Below are 21,635 nucleotides of genomic sequence, written 5' to 3'. Positions count from 1 at the left end.
CCATAAGAAGTTTTAAAATAAGTGTTCATTCAGTATTGTTGTAATTGTCATTATTACAAAAAATGTGAAAAAAAAATTTAAAATTAAAAAAAAAATTGGCCCATTAATCGTCATCGGCATTTTTTTGGGGGGGGGGGGGGGGGGGAGTCCTCCAATAATCGGTATCGGCTTTGACCTCTATCCACTACACAAACTTACATTAAGGTTGCTACCAATGGAGGCTACTGAGGGGAGGACAGCTCATAATAATGGCTGGAACGGAAGTTGGAAGGGCATCAAACACATAGAAACCATGTGTTTGATACCATTCGACTTATTCCTCTCCGGCCATTACCACAAACCCGTCCTCCCCAATTAAGGTGCCACCAATCTCCTGTGGTTACTACATTAACTACTACTGAGTAACTCACCCACTACCAAAACCTACATTAAAAGACATGCTCCGATACTTTGGTGACTAAGAAAGCATTTTTAAACATCCCGCTTCGGGCTGAACATCCTGCTTCGGGCTGAATACATGCAAAATCTATGAGCAGAATTACTGTCTCACCTCAATTAGCCATGAAATCATTGTCTGAAAATGACTGGCTGCATAAAAGACACACCCTCCTCACCTCACTCTTGCCTTATGCCCTTGGGGGAAGCCCCATGGCCATCTTTGCCGTCGGACCAAACAATTTGCCAAGCAAGGGTAGTTGGCAACGTAAGCCCCTCAGCCCTTATTTTTGATACAGTGTGCGAGTGTACAAATCTGTTCCCTCTGGGGCTGAAACGCCCCATAATTCAATTTGCGATGATTGTACGTACATCCGCTAAGAAAAGTCAGCCAAAACTTAAAACCAACAACCAACGAACGTAAATAAGTTAGTAATTGTGCTACTGATGCACATGACAGCACAAACACGCATCATAAAAGTAATTATGTTTTTGTTTGGTTAGCTTTTGGTAACGTTAGCTAGCGCATACAACTTTCCCTGACATCACACTTATACATTGTAATTTTTGATTTACATGTTATCATCGGATGGCTAGCATTTGATGTCTGGGGATGCGTTGTCATCTATTCAAGATATGAAATGCAATCATAATTGATTGTAGCGCATATAAAGCACACACAACAGCTACCGATGGTTCCATGATGACTGACAACACAACCGGGGGACGAACAAGTGACAAATTACCGGGCAAGGGCGGTTCATTTAAAATGTATGTATTCTTCCCTCGCCCTGCGAAGTGTCAACTCATCATACATCTTGATACGTCATCAGAAGTGTCCACTTAATTTGAGGGCTGAGGGGAGAGGGTGTGTATTAGACGTGTTTGGAACACAGGCACTGTTTTCTTGAAGCTGTGCACGCTACATTTCCCCCAAAATAGGCCCCTAGCAATTCGAGTTCTAGCCAATGAGCTTCAGCCCCTTGCATTTGATGTGACAGCTAGCAAGAGGCCTGCCCAGCGCTATTCAATGAGGCCTAACATCTCAGTGGACACAGCAGAGAGAGTGAGAAAGAGCAATGACATAGTGCTCATATCTGCACATATGTGACATAGTAAGCAATTTTTGGGGACCAATTTTGGCTCATGAGCACTACTTTCAGAACTGCTAGCTAAAAAGTATACAAAAGTACCGGAGAATCTCTTTAAGGATACTATATTAACTACTACTGAATAACTCACCTTATCCACTACACAAACCTACAATAAGGTTACTACATGAACTACTACTGAATAACTTATCTTATCCACTACACAAACCTACAATAAGGTTACTACATTAACTACTACTGAATAACTCACCTTATCCACTACACAAACCTACAATAAGCTTACTACATTAACTGCAGTGTCATGGAGAAGCATTTTCTCACTGTGACAAAGGGATATCTAAGAAGAACCTTTACAAGGATACTCTATTGTATTGTGGGAGGAACAGACATATTCTCATCATTAAATGTGATACATTGACTGGTGTGTTCCTAGCCTATATGCAGACCCACCACTACACACCTTTTCCATAGACGACACAATCAGACAGTAGATATGTAGTATCACGTACATACAGTTCACACACACACACACACACACACACACACACACACACACACACACACACACACACACACACACACACACACACACACACACACACACACACACACACACACACACACACACACACACCTTCCATTGACGGAACAGGAGCCTTATAGTTATCCATAACATTACTGTCTATAGTTGTAATACAGACATACTGTAGTATCTCTTATGATCGCATGCCACTCAGAAGCTGGCTCCTCGCATGCCAGTCACAGGTGGTGTAGAATGAAGTTGATCTTGGGTCAGTTTTGCATTTTCCTCACTAATGGTTAAAGGGCAACTCTGCCACTTTTCAACCTCATATTCATTATCTCCAGTACCAAACCAGTGTCTTCATATGTGAAAACAGTGTGTTTCTATGAGCTGTGGTTAAAAAGATAAGAAGACAGGTCCTAAAAGATGCTTCTCTGTGACATCACAGGGTAAAAGTAAGAAAAACTGGGATTTTCAAAACCTGTTTCTAACCAGAGGAAGGGTATTTTTGGGGTTTGAAAATCACTGTTTTTAAAAAGTTTAACTTTTGATGATGTCATCGGGTAGAACTTTTTAAAGTTTTATTTTTTCTGACAAAACGTAGAAATGCGCTGCTTTCACATATGTAGCCACTGGTTTGGTACTGGAGATAATGAATAGGAGGTTGAAAAGTGGTGGAGTTACCCTTTAAGGTAAGGATTGGTGGAACCTTGTGGGTTTCCAGCCTCGCCATGCCAGAGCACTGCACTTACACACCTTGTCTGCCCAAATACTCAACTTTTTTACTGTTATTTGTTTGTGTTTTTAATTGAACAAAGAAAAAGTTTCAGTCAAAGGGTAGTGGGCCAGATTTGAACCCATGCCATCTCTGCTATGTGTGTGCCAGGATCAGCAGCACTAACTACTGGACCACAGGCCACACGCTCAAACACTTGACTGTCTACCCAATTGATCATGCAATAGTAGACATTATGAAATAGAAATGGAAAAATAAACCTTATGACAGTGAACTTAATTTTTGTGGAAAGAAAACCTTCTTTCAACTGCAGAATGATCAATGGACTTTGCTTCATTAAAAGAGTGTAAAACCTTTTGATTCTAATAGAAGTAGAGAATATAGTAATTTTCTTGTTTAGTTAAGAATAGTTTTATTCACGTTCCTGTTATCAAGACACTTGTTATGAAGCTCCAGTAGTTCTAGATGCATCCCTAAATCTCATTGAGCTGTCATCCATGTTTAAATCATCTGTGACACACAGAGGAGTGGAGGCACTCCTCGGGGGGGCGAGAACATTCCAATATTAGGGAGCCATGGTATTTCTGTCTCTCTGATGAGAACTAACCCTGGAGGGGCTGGTGAAAGATGAAAGAGGGAGAATAGAAAGAGAAAGAAAGAAAGAAAGAAAGAAAGAAAGAAAGAAAGAAAGAAAGAAAGAAAGAAAGAAAGAAAGAAGAAAGAAAGAAAGAAAGAAAGAAAGAAAGAAAGAAAGAAAGAAAGAAAGAAAGAAAGAAAGAAAGAAAGAACAGGAGAGAGAGGGAAAGGGAGAGAAGGAGAGACTGAGAAAGAGAGAGGGAACGAGAGAAAGTGAGAGAGAGAGAAAGTGAAAGAGAGAGAGGGAGAACCTTGGGGAGGAAATGAGTCCTGTGGCTCACTGGGATAATAATGATGAGAGCAGATGAGCCTCAAAATAGAACACACACACACGTGCACTCCCACACACACGCCTACACACACCACAAACATGTGCTTGCGCAATGCACACACATACACACACCTCAACCAAAAAGCGTGCACCCAATCACATCTCAAATCTCCCAGGGGCTGTCCAATCAGCAACTCTTATTGCGCCAACGGAAGGAACTCTGCATGCTCCCCCAATTAAAACCCAATTTTCCCAGGAACCCCCCATAGTCTAATACAACCTCAAATACACCAGCCCTTCACAGGTCAATGGGCACTCTGATCATAGAACTACAATCACACATTCAAACACGCATACAGTATATACACACACACACACACACACACACACACACACACACACCACACACACACACACACACGCACGCACGCACGCGCACACACACACACACAGTACACACACACTGACACCCACGTTTTCCCATCTTTACCAAGAGGTCTGGCCTCTGTAACCATCGTTTTGTTGGTTCCAGCACCACTCCAGCTGTTCCCCCTCCATCGCTACATTGTTACTGTTTAAAAGAGCATCACCACATCTCAAATGGCACCCTATTCCCTACATAGTGCACTATGGGCCCTGGTTAAACCTAGTGCACTATGCAGGGAATAGGATGTCATGGACAGTCTGTTTACATCAACTCAGGTCACCCTGAGAGCTCTTGTGGGTTGCATCCAAAATGACATCATATTCCCTGTATAGTGCACTCAAAAGTAGTCCACTATGGAATAGGGTGCCATTTTGTACTGAGCCTTTGAGAGCTCTCAGGGTGACCTGAGTGGATCTAAACAGACTGTCTGTTGTAAACACTGCAGGCTTAGTGTATACAGGACTCTACTGAAGCTCTACTAAAGACTACAGGCTTATTCTCTTATATCCTAATCAGGTCTGTTGCTCTGGACATTTCTTTTATTTTCTGCCTAGCAACAGCTACCAGCAGCCATGGCCAAGTGAGTCCGTGAGGATTAAAATATACTATATACACTGTGTTGTGTGTGTGTGTGTGTGTGTGTGTGTGTGTGTGTGTGTGTGTGTGTGTGTGTGTGTGTGTGTGTGTGTGTGTGTGTGTGTGTGTGTGTGTGTGTGTGTGTGTGTGTGTGTGTACACAGTCGTTGGCTGATCGTCCTAGCTTCATTTGACTCTGTTATAAATGGAGACATTAATGGACGTATGCATCCCAGTACGACTACAGTAGAGGTTTTATACCAGCTATGGCAACAGCACAAACAGCATCTGGTCAACGTGTTCAGATTCAGAACCCTCAAGAGGCGCTCTAATAACGCTTCTGCTTATTCAACACAACACTTCTGTTACTGTTCAGTCCTTTAGTCCACTCCTGGTAAGTGGAAACTGAAGTGCATCTCAAGTTTAAGTGCAACGTAAAGTAAATGTGCATGTTGGTCATTTAACAGACACACTTATCCAGAGCATCTAACAGGCAGTGCATTCAACATAAAGAGGCAATCTGTGCAGTGGTGGAAAAAGTACCCAATTGTCATACTTGAGTAAAAGTAAAGATACCTTAATAGAAAATTACTCAAGTAAAAGTGAAAGTCATCCAATAAAATACTACTTGAGTAAAAGTCTAAAAGTATTTGGTTTCTAAATATACTTGAAATGTAATTGCTAAAATATACTTAAGTATCAAAAGTAAAAGTAAAAATAATTTCAAATTCCTTGTATTAAGCAAACTAGACTGCATCATTTTCTTGTTTTTTAATTTACGGATAGCCAGGGACAAGCGCCAACACAGACATAATTTACAAACGAAGCATGTGTTTAGTGTGTCTGCCAGATCAGGGGCATTAAGGATGACCAGGGAAGTTCTCTTGATAAGTGTGTGAATTAGGCAATTTTCCTGTCCTGGTAAGCATTCAAAATGTAACAAGTACTTTTGGGTGTCAGGGAAAATGTATGGAGTAAAAAGTACAATATTTACTTCAGGAATGTAGTGTAGTAAAAGTTGTCAAAAATATAAATAGCAAAGTAAAGTACAGATACCCCAAAAAACAACTTAAGTAGTACTTTCAAGTATGTTTACTGACTCTGGGATTGGTACATCCATGTTTTGGACTTTTAAATGAATGATATATACCCTCAAAACATGGTTAAAACTATACTTTTGATATCAAGAATGGCCAGTCCTTGCATCTATAGCTCTGAATTTGAGAGTGGTTACATTTTTCCAGCCCCATCTCTCAGCTGTTTACCAAAACAGTGGCAGGGTAGCAGCTTTGTTACTGTTTGAACTTCAGATTTCCCCTTTAAGGTAGCTAGGTAAGACAACAACATATCACAGTCAATGTAAGTCAAACGTTCCTCAATAAAGCAGGTATCAACAAAACCAGTGTTAGTAAGAAAAGACCCTTGTCAAAAGTAGTGCACTACATAGGGAATAGGGTGACATGGGTCATGGTCAAAAGTAGTGCACTACATAGGGAATAGGGTGCCATGGGTCCTGGTCAAAAGTAGCGCACTGAATTACATTGATCACATGGTTCTACAAGGAGGAACCATAGTTTGCTGATCCCTGATTACTAAAACACATACAGACAGACACACACAGACAGACACACACAGACAGACAGACACAGACAGACACACACACACAGACAGACACACACACACAGACAGACACACACAGACAGAGTCACACAGACAGACACACACAGACAGACACAAATAGTTGACAAACACTGGTCTAGAACACTGCCTTCCATGAGGGCTGTTCTGTGACAGGTTCTGTGACAGCCAACATCTGGGGTAACATAGCGACGGTACAGGACATTCTCTAAGATTCAAAACACACACATCCTTAAGCATGTTCCAGCTATGGAATGGTCCTAGGAGGGTTAGAGAGACAGAGAGCGGGAGGGAGGGAAATCGCTGGTTGCTAATACAATCAGATACACGTCATGACATGACAGTCGGAAACAGACTGCAGACGGAAAAGAGGCATGAAAAAAAGGAGGATGGTTAAAGAGGATGTTGCAGATTAACAAAGAGTCTGATGAGACTAACAGCCACAGTATTTAAAGAGACAGTATCAGGACCGTGTGTGTGTGTGTGTGTACTTGTGTATGTTTATGTGTGTGCGTGCGCGTGCGCGCACATGATGCCTGTATGTGTGTGTGTGTGTGTATGACAGAGTCCACCATTAGGCCTAACAGACGATTGGTTAGTCTGATGCATGTAAGAGGACTGTTAGATAGAACCAGACATCTTTCAAACATTACAGACTCTAGTGTTTCTACTTCCCATAGGGCTCTGGTCAGAAGCAGTGCAGTATGTAGGGCAGGGGTACTCAACTCTTACAGTACGAGGTCCGGATCCTGCTGGTTTTCTGTTCTACCTGATAATAAATTGCACCCACCTGGTGTCCCAGGTCTAAATCAGTCCCTGATTAGAGGGGAACAATGAAATAAAACCGCAGTGGAACTGGCTTCCAGGTCCAGACTTGAGTTTGGGGGGTTTAGGTAATAGGGTGCCATTTGGGACGCAGACAGTTTGTGCTTCTATAATTACCAGGGAGTGTGTCAAGACAAACATCAAGAAAACACCAACACACAGTACACATGTCAAAGGGTGATTAGAGCCACTCGTTTAATGTGGAATGTTTTTCTGCACCCCAAATGGAACATTGTTCCATACAGTGTAATAGTTTCGATCAGAGCCCTATTGGGCCTGGTCAACAGTAGTGCACTGCATAGGTAATACGGTGCCATTTAGAGCGTTGGGCCAGTAACCAGCATGTAGCCCAGTGGTTAGAGCGTTGGGCCAGTAACCAGCAGGTAGCCTAGTGGTTAGAGTGTTGGACCAGTAACCAGCAGGTAGCCTAGTGGTTAGAGCGTTGGGCCAGTAACCAGCAGGTAGCCTAGTGGTTAGAGCGTTGGGCCAGTAACCAGCAGGTAGCCTAGTGGTTAGAGTGTTGGACCAGTAACCAGCAGGTAGCCTAGTGGTTAGAGCGTTGGACCAGTAACCAGCAGGTAGCCTAGTGGTTAGAGCGTTGGACCAGTAACCAGCAGGTAGCCTAGTGGTTAGAGTGTTGGACCAGTAACCAGCAGGTAGCCTAGTGGTTAGAGCGTTGGGCCAGTAACCAGCAGGTAGCCTAGTGGTTAGAGTGTTGGACCAGTAACCAGCAGGTAGCCTAGTGGTTAGAGCGTTGGACCAGTAACCAGCAGGTAGCCTAGTGGTTAGAGCGTTGGACCAGTAACCAGCAGGTAGCCTAGTGGTTAGAGTGTTGGACCAGTAACCAGCAGGTAGCCTAGTGGTTAGAGCGTTGGACCAGTAACCAGCAGGTAGCCTAGTGGTTAGAGCGTTGGACCAGTAACCAGCAGGTAGCCTAGTGGTTAGAGCGTTGGGCCAGTAACTGAAAGGTTGGTGGATCGAATCCCTGAGCTGACAAGGTAAAAATCTGTCGTGCTGCCCCTGAACAAGGCAGTTAACACACTGATCCCCGATAGGCTGTCATTGTAAAAAATGATTTGTTCTTAACTGACTCGTCTATTTAAATAAAGGTTAAAATAAAAAAAATTAAAAGTCCATCTGGTTTGTGGGCCTGATGATTGTAATAATACACATCACATGGACAGACTGGGACCAGGAATCATCCCAGGCATTCATAACACACAGGCTTCCATTATCCAAATAATGATCATTCTGCACAAAACTCCCAACTTAGACAGGCCCACTGGGCTAAAGATGGACCAGCCCATCTGGCATTTGCCCGAACTTCCCAGTGGGCCTGTTTCTGACACATCATCATTGACAATAGGTCTGGTGATAAGCGTTTGGTAAGGAACATATACAAACAGAGATTTCCCATGAACCGCATCGTACGACCGACTTGAGAAATAACAAACAGTCAAAAGCTGCTGAAATGCCCCGATTATTTGAGTTTGTTTTCACAATCGTCACCATTACATGGAAGGCATAAGGCCCAGTGTGTGTGTGTGTGTGTGTGCGTGAGTACACGCCTGTGTGTGTGTATAGCTTTATAGTAAACTTAGCCAGTCCCTAACCCACAGTTACCCTTTAAAAACCTCAAACACCACATCACAGAGACTCAAGTCAAACAGAGACATCATAGTTAGAGAACAACATTGACTTTCAACTTAGGGTTCATTGAATCAAACAAATCAACCAACGCATTATTATGATAAGTGTTGCTATGATGTATGAGGAAGAATATGTGGCTGTGCTATCACTCTTCATCAACCAGTAGTGACATAAAGTCATGAGAGAAAAACTCTGCATCCACCCACTCTACAAACATGAATGGATATATACGCTCGTCCCAAATGGCACCTTATTCCCTGTATAGTGCACTACTTTAGACCAGAGTCCTATGGGCCGTGGTCAAATGGGGCCATTTGGCAAGAAGACTATGTTTCCTGACCTGAAGGACAATAGCTGACAAAGCAACAGAGCAAAAGAGCCTAATGCCTTTCATCAACAGCCTAATGCCTCTCATCAACAGCCTAATGCCTCTCATCAACAGCCTAATGCCTCTCATCAACAGCCTAATGCCGCTCATCAACAGCTTAATGCCTTTCATCAACAGCCTAATGCCTCTCATCAACAGCCTAATGCCTCTCATCAACAGCCTAATGCCGCTCATCAACAGCCTAATGCCGCTCATCAACAGCCTAATGCCTCTCATCAACAGCCTAATGCCTCTCATCAACAGCCTAATGCCGCTCATCAACAGCTTAATGCCTTTCATCAATAGTCTAATGCCTCTCATCAATAGTCTAATGCCTCTCATCAACAGCCTAATGCCTCTCATCAACAGCCTAATGCCGCTCATCAACAGCCTAATGCCGCTCATCAACAGCTTAATGCCTTTCATCAATAGTCTAATGCCTCTCATCAATAGTCTAATGCCGCTCATCAACAGCTTAATGCCTTTCATCAATAGTCTAATGCCTCTCATCAATAGTCTAATGCCTCTCATCAACAGCTTAATGCCTCTCATCAACAGCCTAATGCCTCTCATCAACAGCCTAATGCCTCTCATCAACAGCCTAATGCCGCTCATCAACAGCCTAATGCCGCTCATCAACAGCCTAATTAATGCCTTTCATCAATAGTCTAATGCCTCTCATCAATAGTCTAATGCCTCTCATCAACAGCCTAATGCCTCTCATCAACAGCCTAATGCCGCTCATCAACAGCCTAATGCCGCTCATCAACAGCCTAATTAATGCCTTTCATCAATAGTCTAATGCCTCTCATCAATAGTCTAATGCCTCTCATCAACAGCCTAATGCCTCTCATCAACAGCCTAATGCCGCTCATCAACAGCCTAATGCCGCTCATCAACAGCTTAATGCCTTTCATCAATAGTCTAATGCCTCTCATCAATAGTCTAATGCCGCTCATCAACAGCTTAATGCCTCTCATCAATAGTCTAATGCCTCTCATCAATAGTCTAATGCCTCTCATCAACAGCCTAATGCCTCTCATCAACAGCCTAATGCCTCTCATCAACAGCCTAATGCCTCTCATCAACAGCCTAATGCCGCTCATCAACAGCCTAATGCCGCTCATCAACAGCCTAATTAATGCCTTTCATCAATAGTCTAATGCCTCTCATCAATAGTCTAATGCCTCTCATCAACAGCCTAATGCCTCTCATCAACAGCCTAATGCCTCTCATCAACAGCCTAATGCCGCTCATCAACAGCCTAATGCCGCTCATCAACAGCCTAATGCCTCTCATCAACAGCCTAATGCCTCTCATCAATAGCCTAATGCCGCTCATCAACAGCCTAATGCCTCTCATCAACAGCCTAATGCCGCTCATCAATAGTCTAATGCCTCTCATCAACAGCCTAATGCCGCTCATCAACAGCCTAATGCCGCTCATCAACAGCCTAATGCCTCTCATCAACAGCCTAATGCCTCTCATCAACAGCCTAATGCCGCTCATCAACAGCCTAATGCCGCTCATCAACAGCCTAATGCCTCTCATCAATAGTCTAATGCCTCTCATCAATAGTCTAATGCCTCTCATCAACAGCCTAATGCTGTTGATAGTTTGATGTCTTCACTATTATTCTACAATGTAGAAAGCAGTAAAAATAAAGAAAAACCCTGGAATGAGTAGGTGTTCTAAAACTTTTGACCGGTAGTGTATATCTAATAGATTATAAAAAATCTAAAAGTTGTTCAAATGTTGCTTTTATTATAATTGTTTTAAAAACCTTAATTTCGATGATCATTTCTAATGTAAAAGAGCTCAAATATGTATGTGACAGTATATTAATACTCTGAACTGTGCTATACGTTTTACCATTGTTGGACCATGTGAGCAGTGTTAATGAATTCTAACAAGAGAAAGTACACACGAGGAAGCAAGGGAACGAGAAAAGAGGAAACGAAGAGGGTAAAAATAACAGGGCGTAAAAATAAGCTTTCAGAGGAAGGGATCGTTCATCCTAATTATGGAACATTCCTCATTCGCTCCAAGCAGGGGATGGCAGGGAGATGGAACAACAGAACGAAGGAAAGAGGGAGAGGGATGGGGAGAGGGATGGGGAGAAAGCGAGATGGAGAGAACAAGAGACAGAGAAAAGGGGAGAGATGGAAGGAAAGGGAAAGATAACAAAACAGAGAGAGAAAAAGGGAGAGAAAGTGAAAAAGAGATTCTAACCAGTGTTGGCCAGAACCTCCAGCCCACCTCCCTCTCCCTCCAAGGACCTCCCACCTGATACATGCCCAGGCATCTCGCTCCAAACCAGGGCTTTTGGGCTGTGTGATGTGGGGTAGGGCTGTGGGCTCTGGGGCTGTGTGTTGTGGGGTAGGGCTGTGGGATCTGGGGCTGTGTGTTGTGGGGTAGGGCTGTGGGCTCTGGGGCTGTGTGTTGTGGGGTGTCAGTGATTCACCCTGTCATTGGGGTCTAGTTGGGTCAGGTGTAATGTATTTCATGGTCTGGTAGAGTGGGGTTTAGTTGGGTCAGGTGTAATGTATTTCATGGCCTGGTAGAGTGGGGTTTAGTTGGGTACGGTGTAATGTATTTCATGGTCTGGTAGAGTGGGGTTTAGTTGGGTCAGGTGTAATGTATTTCATGGTCTGGTAGAGTGGAGTTTAGTTGGGTCAGGTGTAATGTATTTCATGGTCTGGTAGAGTGGGGTTTAGTTGAGTCAGGTGTAATGTATTTCATGGTCTGGTAGAGTGGGGTTTAGTTGGGTCAGGTGTAATGTATTTCATGGTCTGGTCTGGTAGAGTGGGGTTTAGTTGGGTCAGGTGTAATGTATTTCATGGTCTGGTAGAGTGGGGTTTAGTTGAGTCAGTTGTAATGTATTTCATGGTCTGGTAGAGTGGGGTTTAGTTGAGTCAGTTGTAATGTATTTCATGGTCTGGTAGAGTGGGGTTTAGTTGGGTCAGGTGTAATGTATTTCATGGTCTGGTAGAGTGGGGTTTAGTTGAGTCAGTTGTAATGTATTTCATGGTCTGGTAGAGTGGGGTTTAGTTGAGTCAGGTGTAATGTATTTCATGGTCTGGTAGAGTGGGGTTTAGTTGGGTCAGGTGTAATGTATTTCATGGTCTGGTAGAGTGGGGTTTAGTTGAGTCAGTTGTAATGTATTTCATGGTCTGGTAGAGTGGGGTTTAGTTGAGTCAGGTGTAATGTATTTCATGGTCTGGTAGAGTGGGGTTTAGTTGGGTCAGTTGTAATGTATTTCATGGTCTGGTAGAGTGGGGTTTAGTTAGTCAGTTGTAATGTATTTCATGGTCTGGCCTTGTTGTCACGCTCTGACCTTGGAGAGCCGTGTTTTCTCTGTTTAGCTAGGCCAGGGTGTGATAGGTGGGTGGGCATTCTATGTTTTGTGTTCTATGTTTTGGCCGGGTATGGTTTCCAATCAGAGGCAGGTGTCTATCGTTGTCTCTGATTGGAAGCCATACTTAGGCAGCCTGTTTTTCCTTTGTTTTTTTTGTGGGTAGTTGTTTTCCGTTTAGTTGTAAGTACCTGACGGAACTGTCTGCTGTCATTTTTTGTTTAATTTGTAAAGTGTTCATTTCTTTCAGTAAACTCAAGATTAATATATTCCACGCTGCACCTTGGTCTACTCACTTTTACGCCTGTGACAGAACTACTCACTTTGACGCCTGTGACACTGGTAGAGTGGGGTTTAGTTGGGTCAGGTGTAATGTATTTCATGGTCTGGTAGAGTGGGGTTTAGTTGGGTCAGGTGTAATGTATTTCATGGTCTGGTAGAGTGGGTTTTAGTTGCGTCAGGTGTAATGTATTCCATGGTCTGGTAGAGTGGGGTTTAGTTGGGTCAGGTGTAATGTATTTCATGGTCTGGTAGAGTGGGTTTTAGTTGCGTCAGGTGTAATGTATTCCATGGTCTGGTAAAGTGGGGTTTAGTTGGGTCAGGTGTAATGTATTTCATGGTCTGGCAGAGTGATCACATTGGACCCTGCCAAGTCAACCACACACAAAGAATTAGAAGTAGCTATGCTTGTTCGCACTTTCATTTGTGTGCTTCATCAATGTATTGTAATGGATGGATGGACAGATGGACTGACGGACGGACTGATGGACGGACGGACGGACAGATGGACTGACGGACGGATGGACTAACAGATGGACTGATTGACTGACGGACGGACTGACTGACAGATGGACTGACGGACGGACAGATGGACTGACAGATAGACGGATGGCCTGACGGACGGACAGACGGACTGACAGATGGACGGATGCTCAAAAGAATGCACATTCTCCTTCTCTCTCACTAACACTAACAAATAAAATCAAATGTTATTGGTCACATACACGTGTTTAGCAGATGTTATTGCGGGTGTAGCAAAATGCTTGTAACACACTAACACACTCTCACAGTCTCTGTTGGTGATTTAGACAGAAACGGGTGAAAAAATATAAGCACATGGAATCCCCTTCAACAAGCGGCTGAGAGAGAGAACAAATCGCCCAGGAAGGAGAAAGATACACATTCTCCAATGGCTGGACTTGAAGAGATAGCCTCACTATTTTCCGTTTCATCTACTCTGTTTATTGTCACACACATTTTATCTCACAACAAGGAGTGTTCACCGTCTCATTAATATGATATAGCAATCTTCTGAAATGCTAAGCGTGACTTCACTGAAGACATGGAACTCAACTTTTTGGACCAGGGACTGGCAAATTATCCTTCCTCCTTGGAAGACTGCTGGAATCGAAACCAGTTGAGTACCGACTAAATGGGTGGCAACCTACTGAGAACATTTAGACTCGTCAATAAACTGACAATGTTCGGTTGAGCGGTGTGGGGAAATACTGGTCCAGGACGTCTGGATCAGGACAATGAGAGGCACTTTTTGGGTTTAAAAGCTATTTGCTACAACATGTATGAAAAGTCAAGAAGCAGAATACAATATAAAATAATAACTTCTATGTTAGGATTTCAGTATAGGTGTGTCCTGCTGGTATCCTTTTTATTTGTGGAAAAGTTAATAGTGTAATATCAAATGCAAATAAGCTCTCAACAACTACAGGCCAACTCTGATGAAATACACACATCTTGAAATGAGCAGAACAGGAAGGAGAACGCCTCAAATGAGCCTGGACAGACCAAAGCTTTGGTTTACCTTCGAACCGGTCTCTCCAGCAAAAAGAGAACATTTAGCATGCGTTTAAAATGCTATTACTGGAACCCAGGGGTACAGAGAGCTACCAACAGCCCATTTACAAAGACTGAACATTTATATCAGTTATCTTCGGAGGTTCTGTGTGTATTTGTCAGGATAATCGTCCTGTTTTGCCCAAGTTATGAATTAATTAAAGCAATTTCAAAGAAATGTAGGTTTGAGCCATCTGGGAAAAGTCGGGAATAATGAAGAAAGAACACTCAAACAGACCCTTTAACCTGACCAAGGAAGTGAAAGATAGTCAGCAGCAGCCTATATTTAGTTAGATTTCCATAAAACAAGGTATAATAATTATTCTCCAATTGAACTCAAGACTACAGGTCAACAGTTGTGCTCTAAATGTGTCAGCCCGAATGTCTGCTCTTTGAAATAGTCTGTCGTGATATAAACGTTTGATTTGTTGGAGTATGGCGTCGGCCCATATTAGGTTTAAATTTGAGTTAAATATGGTTAAAGTACTCCCTTCGTTTTGAGGTCATTCAAGGTTGTTGTAATGTGTCCCAAATGGCACCCTATTCCTTACATAGTGCACTACTATTGACAAGAGCCCTGGTGAAAAGTCATGCACTATATAGGGAATAGGGTACAATTTGGGACGCATTACGATTTGGGACGCACTCATCATAATGTGGGATTAGGTTTTGTCAAACTCGTTCAGTGTAGCCCTCCTTTTAGTGAAATATCTCACAGCTTTTAAATCACAAAAGTAATTTTGTTTTTATTAGACTCGTAAGAGACAGTGAAAGTACTCGCCAAACCAAGGCTGTTGTTTTTATCACTTGATAGAAAATTACAACAGAAAAGTCCACCTTGTGACAGAACTACCAGAAAAACAGAGAGGAATAAAAATCTGAGTTGTTTTATTGTTGGGAGCTGGGTTTTTCATTAATATAAGTGTAATTTGTCCAGCCTTTCACCAGCGCCCAACAACTTCAAGGAAAACGTTTGTTTATCTATACTTCTGAGAAAGGCAAACAAGTCTTCAAAACCACTTCACTTGAGACTAAACACTCATTTAACAAAGGCAAAATAAACCTCTTAGATTCCAAATAATCATCAACTATAAATAATGATTAGCATTGCCAATTGAGTCAGTGCTCAAAAACATGGCAAACTTCAACCGTCAAGTAAACAAATGAAACACCAGAAAAACAAAGAGTCTTAGCAGATAGAAGGGGAAATGGCCTGCCAAACCAACTGACCAACCAACCGGCTGACTTCTGTTAGAACATTCACAGGTTGATATGTCACTGCTGCTGGTCGCTAAGCAGGTCCGGTTGGCCCGCGCACCGTCCAATAGTAAACAAAACAGAGAGTTGCCGTGGCAACCCCACAGCCAGGCCCATCCTTATTGGCTGTAGCAGCAGGTCTGAGTCTCGTAGGGAAACGGATGGGAAAGGGATCTAGTTGGTGAAAAGTAGTGCACTACATAGGGAATAGGAAGCCCTTTGAGACACAGCCCTGGGCTCTGGGACTGACTGACTGACTGATAGTAATGAAGTGATCTGGATACAGTACATACACTGGAGATATGGAGAGGGAGAGAAGTTAGAGAGAAAGAGAGATACAGCAAGAGAAAGAGCAAGTGAGTGAGTGAGTGAGTGAGTGAGTGAGTGAGTGAGTGAGTGAGTGAGTGAGTGAGTGAGTGAGTGAGTGAGTGAGTGAGTGAGTGAGTGAGTGAGTTAAGGGGTTGGGGTAAGGGGTTGGGGTTAGGATTGGGGTTAGGGCAATGGTAAGGGATTGGGGTTAGGGTTAGGGATTGGGGTAAGGGGATGGGGTAAGGGGTCAGGGTTAGGGTAAGGGATTGGGGTTGGGGTAAGGGGTTGGGGTAAGGGGTTGGGGTTAGGGATTGGGGTTAGGGGTAAGGGGTTGGGGTAAGGGTAAGGGGTTGGCGTAAGGGTAAGGGGTTGGGGTAAGGGGTTGGGGTTAGGGTAAGGGGTTGGGGTTAGGGTAAGGGTAAGGGGTTAGGGTAAGGGGTTGGGGTTAGGGTAAGGGGTTGGGGTTAGGGATTGGGGTAAGGGGTTGGGGTAAGGGGTTAGGGTTAGGGATTGGGGTTGGGGTAAGGGTAAGGGGTTAGGGTAAGGGGTTGGGGTTAGGGATTGGGGTAAGGGGTTGGGGTAAGGGGTTAGGGTTAGGGATTGGGGTTGGGGTAAGGGTAGGGGTTAGGGTAAGGGTAAGGGGTTAGGGATTGGGGTAAGGGGTTGTTGTAAGGGGTTAGGGTAAGGGTTTGAGGGTTAGAGGAAGGTTTTAGCTCTTAATGTCACTTGCCCATCGGAAAAATCTGGATCAGTTATCTATGATGATCACTTACCCCAAAATGTATTTGGCTATTTACACACAATGCCAGTGTGTAGGTATTGTGGCTTTGGGCATCCCAGTGCCTGTGAAAGAGCCTTAACGTTGAGCTTAGGGTTAGGAGATCATGAGCTTTTTATTTCTCTTTTTCTGTAACCTTTATTTAACTAGGCAAGTCTGTATAACATGGTATTCACCACTACTGTAATACATGGTATTCACCATATGACTGTATAACGTGTGTGTGTGTGTGTTTGCATACCTGTGTGTATATGTGTGTGTGTGTGTGTGTGTGTGTGAGCCAGTTTCAGTTTGAATCTGAGGTGCCCTCTAGAATGTCTGAATAGAGAATAAAGTGTTTAATAAAGTCTTAGCCAGTGTATTAATGAGCAGGGGCCTCCAGGGCCTGATACAGTACCTGTGGGGGAACAGCTGCGGCCCCACACTCTTTCATCTAAAAGTGTCTCTTAATGAAGTTCCTCCACACAAACACACACACACATAGCACTTAGGACATTCAGCAACCAACAAATGGGGCTATTCTTATCTCCCAAGGACTCCCCAGGGGTGAAGGAACTATTCTGGAACACTCTTCAGAACTACTGAAGGCCCTACACATCCCATCAGGGGTCAGTATAGAGCCCTTGTTCATTTAAGTGTGTGTGTCTCTATGTGGATGTCTCTCTCTCTCTGTGTGTGTGTGTGTGTGTGTGTGTGTGTGTGTGTGTGTGTGTGTGTGTGTGTGTGTGTGTGTGTGTGTGTGTGTGTGTGTGTGTGTGTGTGTGTGTGTGTTCCAATACATGTGTGTGTTTGTTCCCATGCGTGTGTGTGTGCATGGGAGTGTCAAAGTGACTTCCCAAAGGGGACTGAATTGATGCAATTAGTCTTCTGTTACAGGCTGGAAAGAAGAGAGGTACATAACCAGAGGGAGAGATAGATAGAGGGAGAGATAGATAGAGGGAGAGATAACACAAAGGAGAAACCGCATGTGACACAGTGTGATACAGGGAAAGGGACCTTTACCAGGACCAGACAATTCCTGGTCCAGGAGGGTCCACAGTGTGTACAGGCTTTGTTCCAACCCAACTCTACTCAATCGTTCATTGGTAAGGTGTTTGTGCTGAGCTGTAACAAAAACCTGCACACCCTGCTCTGAAAATATCTAAAGTACAGGTTGATTGAACAAACGTTGTCCTACTTCCAGACTTTTAGCACCACTCTTTGTTATTATGATTAATATAGCTGGAGATGAAGTGGTTTGGAAATTCACAGATTCATAAGGAACACACATTAATGTGTTATATAACTGTAGACATCACAGTCCCTGTAGAGAGATTAGAATAGTGTCCTGTATTTGGAGAGGAGAAGAGAGGAAAAGAGAGGGGAGGAGAGAGGAGAGGAGAGGAGAGGAGAAGAGGGGAGGGGAGAGGAGAGGAGAGGAGAGGAGAGGAGAGGAGAGGAGGGGAGGGGAGGGGAGGGGAGAGGAGGGGAGAGGAGGGGAGGGGAGGGGAGGAGGAGAGAGGAGAGGAGAGGAGAGGAGAGGAGAGGAGAGGAGAGGAGAGGAGAGGAGAGGAGAGGAGAGGAGAGGAGAGGAGAGGAGAGGAGAGGAGAGGAGAGGAGAGGAGAGGAGGGGAGAAGAAGAGGGAGGAGGGCAGAGGAGAGGAGAGGAGAAGAGGGGAGAGGAGAGGAGAGGAGAGGAGAGAGAGGAGAGGAGAGGAGGGGAGGGGAGGGGAGGGGAGGGGAGGGGAGAGAGAGGAGAGGAGAGGAGAGGAGAGGAGAGGAGAGGAGAGGAGAGGAGAGGAGAGGAGAGGAGAGGAGAGGAGAGGAGAGGAGAGGAGAGGAGAGGAGAGGAGAGGAGAGGAGAGGAGAGGAGAGGAGAGGAGAGGAGAGGAGGGGAGGGGAGGGGAGGGGAGAGGAGAAGAGGGGAGAGGAATGTTTCTACTTAGCTCAACTCCAAGTTACTGCGCTGATTAAAAAAACACTCTTGGATCGGAAGGAAAACACCCCACCCGACCCTTCCCTCCCTCCCTCCATCTCTCCCTTCATCTTTCCATCCCTCCTTCCATTCTTGACCTGGTCTATTTACTCCTTTGATCAATCTAAATGCCCCGTTAAGATTCTCCTGAGAAAACTCTTCCTTATTTTCTATATTATAGACAGCTACTTTTGACCAGGCCTCATAGGGTTCTAAGTAAAAGTAGTGCACTATGTAAGGAATAGGGTACCATTGAGGACGCACACAGCCTTTGAGCCGCAGGAGAAAATCAAGCCTAGGTCTCTCTGCCAGATCCAAATCAACACGATGAGACAGAGAGGAACTAGAGGGCTCTGATTCAGTGATTCAGCCCAAAAGAGAGTGTCCCAAATGGAACCCTATTCCCTTTATAGCGCACTACATTTGAGAAGTGCCCTATATGGGGACTAGTGAGCCATTTAGGACACTGACAGGGAGCATCAAGGACAAGCTATTACAAATGATTACCATTCCAAATGCAGGGGCGTGTTGTTGTGACTCCGGGTGTTGAAAGGGTGTGACAGAGAAGTGGGGACATTTGGGAATTTTGGGCCCAAAAAATCAGGGTTGTACACCTACGCACACAAGCGCACATACGCACGTGCACACACACACACACACACACACACACACACACACACACACACACACACACACACACACACACACACACACACACACACACACACACACACACACACACACACACACACACACACACACACACACAGGGTGTCCAACAAAGCCCTGACTGACTTTTTCCAGAAGGGTGTAACGTAGCAGAAAATCTATGCATTGCTTTCTTTTCTTACACACACCATGTTTTACTCCATTCGAGCCCCATAATAAAAGGTATGTGTGTGTTTGTGTGTGTGTGTATGTGCGTCTTACTGGGAATGTACCATGTCGCTGCCCCACCCGAACCCCGATGACAGCACGGGGTCCTCTGGGTTGGAGGGGTTACCATGGTTACCACAGGGGTGCCCTTGTGCATGCCCGAGGAGAAAAAGGAAAGGACCACTTTGTATTCATCCTCCTGTTTCAGTCCATCAAAGCTGAATGAAAGGATGAAGCGTCCTCAGAGAGGAGTGGCTGGTGCCATGACCCAAGGTCAAGAGAGAGAGGGGGAGGAGAAAAGGAGGAGAGGAGAGAATGAAGGCAGAAGGTTTCAACTTGATAAATGGGAAAGTGTTTTTTGGTGCTCTGCTCAAAGCCAGAGGAGAGGTTGGAATAATCAGTGAAATAGGCTCTCCTTCTTCCTGTGGCCTTGCCAGTGCACACGCTCCCAACCTCCCAGCAACACTTTCCTCATGGAATGTACTAGCAATGTTTCCTTTCTAAAGTTCTGTCTTGACTGTAGTTTGGTTAAGTTTTCAAAAAGCTTGGAATAAGTCAATTCCTTTACAACTTCGGACGATATGGAAATAAAGTATTGAATCTAAAATCATCTTTACCGAGGGCAAAGTCAGTTCTTTATTCCTGAAGCATCTTATAAACATCTATAATTTAACGGACCTCCGCTAGAAATGGTACATGGTCAATGCCTACGTAACCAGAAGTTTGATCGAGTCATAAATGTTTGAAATGCTTAGGCATGATCCAAGGTAACTAACTCTCTTCACTGCACCCTCTACTCTCGGACCAATAGAACTCCTGGGAAGGAGAGAGGGAGAGAGAGAGAGAGAAAGAGATACCACACAAAGAAGGACCTTGTGCTTTTCACTGCGTGCAGCGTAGGTCAAATAAACTCCTTTACTCTATTTTCTCAGTTTCCTCTTGCTGTTCTCGCTCTCTCTCCCTCTCCTCTCCCTGTCTTCCCTCTCTCTCTCCCTCCTTCCTCTCCCTGTCTTCCCTCTATCTCTCCCTCCCTCCTCCCCCTGTCTTCTCTCTCTCTCTCTCTCTCTCTCTCTCTCTCTTTCTGTCTTCCCTCACTTCCTCTCTCTCTCCGTTTCTTCTCTCTCTCCTCCTCTATCATCTTTTTCTCTCACCCCTTCTCTGTTCTCTTTGCCCCCCCTTCTATCTCCTCATCTATCTCCTCTATCTCCTCTCCCTCTATCTCCATCTCCTCGTCTTTTCCTTTCAGACAGACTTATTCAAAGGGGTCATTACATGTTATAATATAGAGAGCACTAATTAAGAGTTGCAGTAGTGGATCAGCTGATGAGTCTAGAGGGAACCAACAAGCTGTTATTAGGCTGCTACCTCTCTCCCTCTCCCTCTAACTCTCTCAAAGTTTCTCCTCTCCCCAATGCCTACAGTTACTACCTTCCCTCCCTCATACTCCATCCCTCGTTCCCCTCCTGTTTTTATGGAGAGATAAAAAAAAACATTTACACCATCTCTCTACTGCCTCTGACGCAACTGAATGAAAGCGTGCCACTGACCATCACACACATACTGATCATCACTCACATACTGATCATCACACACATACTGATCATCACTCACATACTGATCATCTAACACATACTGATCATCACACACATACTGACCATCACACACATACTGACCATCACACACATACTGACCATCACACACATACTGATCATCACACACATACTGATCATCATACACATACTGATCATCACACACATACTGATCATCTAACACATACTGATCATCTAACACATACTGATCATCACTCACATACTGATCATCACACACATACTGATCATCACTCACATACTGATCATCACTCACATACTGATCATCACTCACATACTGATCATCTAACACATACTGATCATCACTCACATACTGATCATCACTCACATACTGATCATCTAACACATACTGATCATCTAACACATACTGATCATCACACACATACTGATCATCACTCACATACTGATCATCACTCACATACTGATCATCTAACACATACTGATCATCACTCA

This window comes from Salmo salar, chromosome 26, assembly GCF_965601325.2.
Source record: "Salmo salar chromosome 26, fSalSal1, whole genome shotgun sequence".
Taxonomy (NCBI): Eukaryota; Metazoa; Chordata; class Actinopteri; order Salmoniformes; family Salmonidae; genus Salmo; species Salmo salar.
This window is presented reverse-complemented; position numbering follows the sequence as displayed.